The sequence below is a fragment of the Limulus polyphemus genome, unplaced genomic scaffold, assembly GCF_000517525.1.
Source record: "Limulus polyphemus unplaced genomic scaffold, Limulus_polyphemus-2.1.2 Scaffold1028, whole genome shotgun sequence".
Classification (NCBI taxonomy): Eukaryota; Metazoa; Arthropoda; class Merostomata; order Xiphosura; family Limulidae; genus Limulus; species Limulus polyphemus.
Window position 1 is genome coordinate 49,670 of NW_013666638.1, and position 4,899 is coordinate 54,568.

At 32.6% G+C, this 4,899-nt stretch overlaps 1 protein-coding gene across 1 annotated transcript in view; it reads left to right on the top strand.

Moving 5' to 3' along the window:
• Nucleotides 1-210: 210 nt before the first annotated feature.
• Nucleotides 211-4,899, top strand: part of LOC106461775 (synaptotagmin-1-like) — a 15,255-nt gene continuing 10,566 nt past the window's right edge. Inside the window, exon 1 of the mRNA XM_022388823.1 lies at nucleotides 211-269. The gene's annotated coding sequence lies outside the window, so the exon portion shown is untranslated. The remainder of the gene's footprint in view (nucleotides 270-4,899) is intronic.

Genomic DNA, 4,899 nt, shown 5'->3' on the forward strand with positions numbered 1-4,899 from the left:
TGTCCATGATGTAGTGCAAAGAAGTTAGCCTTGATCACACCTTACCTTGTTTACAGATACAGTACTTGTGCCAAAGCATTATCTCCTGTAGGCCAAGTACAGAAGTTTAATTTTCTAAACTTACTGTTCAGATCCGTTTCAGCTTTTAACGTTTCTAAAGATTCTTTATCGTTCCATCTCGTTACATTGACCAATACATCTCCGAAGCAACTGATGGCTTTGCAAAGGCGTTGTCTTTCGCAATTTTATAAAGATTTTTTAATTATCAGGTTAGTAATGTCTTAGTAATCTAACAGTAAATAACTATAGTATTTTAAATTCAGTATGTTCGAGTAAGAGACATAATATCATTCAGTATTTTTGAATTTTGATAACCTATGATATTTATTGCGATAAAAAGTTTATTATAATTTTTTTGCAAATCAGAGGTAATTGTATTTGAAGGCTAGTAATTAGTTATTATATATATATATATATATTGTCATCACCTTTTTTTCAAAAATCATTTTTAAAATGTTCGTAAAGACTACGTGAAAGCTGCCACAAGAAAAAAAAATGTTTAAGTTTATTTGTTTTGTTGATAAGCACAAAGCTACACAACGGGATAGATAAGTGCTCAGCCCATTGCGGGTATCAAAACGGGATATATGTATGTGCTCAGCCCACTGCGGGTATCAAAACGGGATATATATATGTGCTCAGCCCACTGCGGGTATCAAAACTGATTTTAAACGTTATAGGCCATCATGTCTGCCGTTGCGTCACCGGGACGAGGCAATATATTCAGGAAATGAAACATCTATTTACTCATGAATCAATGAAATGCTTTGATAAAACCTATACTTTTTGAAGTTTTAAATATTTAGAATTCGATCAGTAAACTCATAATCTTGGTGACCTTGCTGTAGTGCCAAAATTCGATCAGTAAACACATAATCTTGGTGACCTTGCCGTAGTGCCAAAATTCGATCAGTAAACTCATAATCTTGGTGACCTTGCTGTAGTGCCAAAATTCGATCAGTAAACACATAATCTTGGTGACCTTGCTGTAGTGCCAAAATTCGATCAGTAAACACATAATCTTGGTGACCTTGCCGTAGTGCCAAAATTCGATCAGTAAACACATAATCTTGGTGACCTTGCTATAGTGCCAAAATTCGATCAGTAAACTCATAATCTTGGTGACCTTGCTGTAGTGCCAAAATTCGATCAGTAAACTCATAATCTTGGTGACCTTGCCGTAGTGTCAAAATTCAATCAAATTAGGAATGACTTTCAAGTTGAAAACTCGAATGTATTATGTACAAGCTCTCCGTTTTCCACATAACAAATCGCAATGTTAGGCTTATGAAATCAATCATAGTGACAAAATAAACTCCCAATCATGTTGTTTTAAAAGATGATGTAGTTTCTCGCGAAAAATCTAAAACAAACAAACTAATTAACTAAAAGAACAAAGCATTAACAATATTAATATATATTATAGTCATGACAAAAAAATCAGTAATTTAATTACTTTCTTCTTATGAACGACGTATTTAAATGAAACGTTTTATTAACTATAAATTATTTTTAATACGTATATAAGTCCAATTCATTCGTCTTCCAATGCATTTTTATCTGCGGATGTGAGCTCAAAACTATCAAATAAAATATATTAAATGATTATTAAAAAAGAACAATAACAAAATTACTCTACGTATTATTGACAATGATTTTTTTTCTTGATATGGTGGAGAGCTCTACGTCTTAATTAAAAGTAGTGTATATTCTTCAATTTTCCTGAATCCGTTTTTTTTTCTCTAGTACTAAATAATTAACCGTTGTACTGGAAGATCGTGACAAACAGTAATTGCTTGATTGATTGTTTGTTGGTTAATTTCTCGCAACGCTACTGGAGATCTATCTGCGCTACCTGCCCATATAATGTTGAAGTGATAGACTAGAGGGAAGGTATCTAGTCTACATCACTCACCACTATAGAGCAGAGCGCGATTTATACTTTAGTGGCAACTGAGGGCGAAACACAGAACCTCTGGTCAACATATTATCACACTAACGCCTGGGCCACAGATGAATACTTAGAAGACCAATAAATGAATATCAACGCTAGAATCCGGGTTTCGATACCCGTGGTGGGCAGAGCACAGATAGCCTATTGTGTAGTTTTGTGCTTAATTACAAAACAAACAAACAAACAATAAATGAATATAAGCTTCTTAACTAAGACCTGAAATGCTTGAATGTTTTTAATGAAGTAGATTTTAACGAACAAATTAAGAAACCACAGTAAAAAATGACGAGTTCTTAAACATAGGTGATCCATAGGAATGTATATAAATATCTTGAGCTATAAAACCAGCTTAACTGAGCATCTAGAAAACTTTTCATGATTAATAATGTAAATAGTAGATCTTCGGTGGCTCAGCGGTAAGTCTGATAGCTTATAACTTTAAAAATCGTGGCTCTATCCCTGCGGTAGACAAAGCAGAGGGATCCGATTGTATAATTTTATATTAAACGACAAACAAAGGGATGTAAATAATAAATGTGTTAGTTGATTAATTTACTTAATTGTAAACTAAATTTATTTGAATTAAACTGAATATATAAGAAGAGATATAAAGGTTTAGAGCATATTATCGAGTTACGTGATAAGGTGTTAGGGTTGTTACTTTTGTTTAATGTACAATTTAAAGATCGATGTGGAGGTTGGGAATTTATCTTTAGTGCAGAATATTCCGGTGGAATTTATCTATGATTTATATTCCAGTTAATAATAAGTAATGAGGATCAGGACGTTGCCAGATTAGTTACTTATGTGTGATCTGGACGTATCTGTAGAGACGAAATATGACAGCACCTTTTGGAAACTATTCGCACAGATCCTCTTCTTTAAAGTCATTTCGCTTCTGTTGTTACAATCGATATATCTTTAACATTGCATTATTTTTACCTGTTATTTTAGTTAATTACGCGACCAATTTTATAAATTAAAATATTATATTGGAAGAGAAATATATACATATCAGTATATGTATATATATATATATACATTAATTAAGAAATAATCTTGATGTTTACTGTTAAAACTGCTACTTTTTATGTTGTTTTTGCTATTGTTTTAACCAAAAGAAATCGTGAATACGCATGCTATATTATTATTAATATTCCTGTTAAAATAACTTATCGACAGTATTTATGGAAGTACATGATATATTAAAAGTAACATTAGCCCTGTTTCCAGAATGACATACCCACATTGAATTTCCAATAAATATAACTCACCCATTTTCTGGGTTTTGTATACAATAATCTACGTCATTATTTGGCAAAAGACTGTGTGTGTGTGTCCGCTTATAACTGGCAGACCGTTGGACCGATTGTTACCAATCCTGGGGTGCACTCTTAGGGCCTTACTGGTAATGACATAGAGTGTCGGGAAACTCCTATGCCTTCCACGTGCGTTGAACAGGTATGTCACTTAGTATATGTAGTTTTTAAAACAAACAGGTCTATAAAATTTAAACATTTACAAAAAATATGGATAACAACACATGTCTGAAAAAATAAATATTTACCTTAGATTAACATTAGAAGAAAATCATGTAGTTTACTGTTTTGAATTTTCTTCTAGAATCTTAATAAGTGTAACGTTTTAAGCTAAATTCTGAATTAAATCGAAGCGCATATCTCCCACATAATATATTATATATGTTGCGAATCGTGGTGTCTGTCTGAGCGTTCGTCCGTCTTCCGTTTGAAATGATGGGAGAACATGCATGAATAATGTTGATGCCAAATTTTATTTCACAAGCAGAATATTCTACACTAAATTGTTATGAATTAATCACACTATCATTCACATTTCAAAATGTGACATAACTTAAAGAATTAAAATATAGATTTACCGTATGTTATTGTTGAGTGGCTCTAAACATGACTGAAATGTTCAACATTTACTTTTTGCGGTGGGTGGTATAAGTAGCTTAGAACTCTGACTTTGAGTGAAATCAAGAGTACAACACAATTAACCTTTTTAAAGTCCAAGAAATAACTTAAATTGATAGATTAACTTAAACTTTTCCCGTCACTGGGGACGAGTACTTTTGCTTGTATATATATTACATGTAAGAATAATAAGAAAAACATATATCATTAATAAATGCACGACAACTAGCCAAAATGTCGTCCACAATGAAGCTACAGAGGTATTAACTATTTGTTATAAAACTAATCTGATAAGGTTGATTATTTGACTGTAGCATAGAAAGTACAAAATCTGATAATTTTTTGAAAAAAAATATCATCAACATTTAAATACACTGAAATGATAACTGATTTTATATTCTTATTCAAAGATTCCATTAAGTTAATGTAATCGCTAATTATGTTCTCACGGAGTAACTTATAGATAATAAAAGGAACTAAACCCGCTTAGTTTCCGGAGAATAACGAACCTTGAAACTTTAAAAAGGACATTATGAAGAAGAGGAGATTGAATGACTGGAAGCGATATTGGTGTTTTCTTTCTGTGTTAGAAAACATCGGCTCTATTCGCGATTCAGGGTAGAATCAACAGTTCACTCTAAGTTTGTGTGTTGGAAAACATTAGCTCTATTCGTGATTCAGGGTAGAATCAACAGTTGACTCTAAGTTTGTATGTTGGAAAACATCGGCTCTATTCGCGGTTCCAGGGTAGAATCAACAGTTCACTCTAAGTTAGTGTGTTTTAAAACATCGGTTCTATTTGATTCTACCCTGAATCGCACAAACTTAGAGTGAACTGTTATTCTACCCTGAATCGCGAATAGAGCCAATGTTTTCCAACACTTTTCCAACACACAAACTTAGAGTGAACTGTTGCCATTAGCTCTATTCGCGATTTAGGGTGGAATC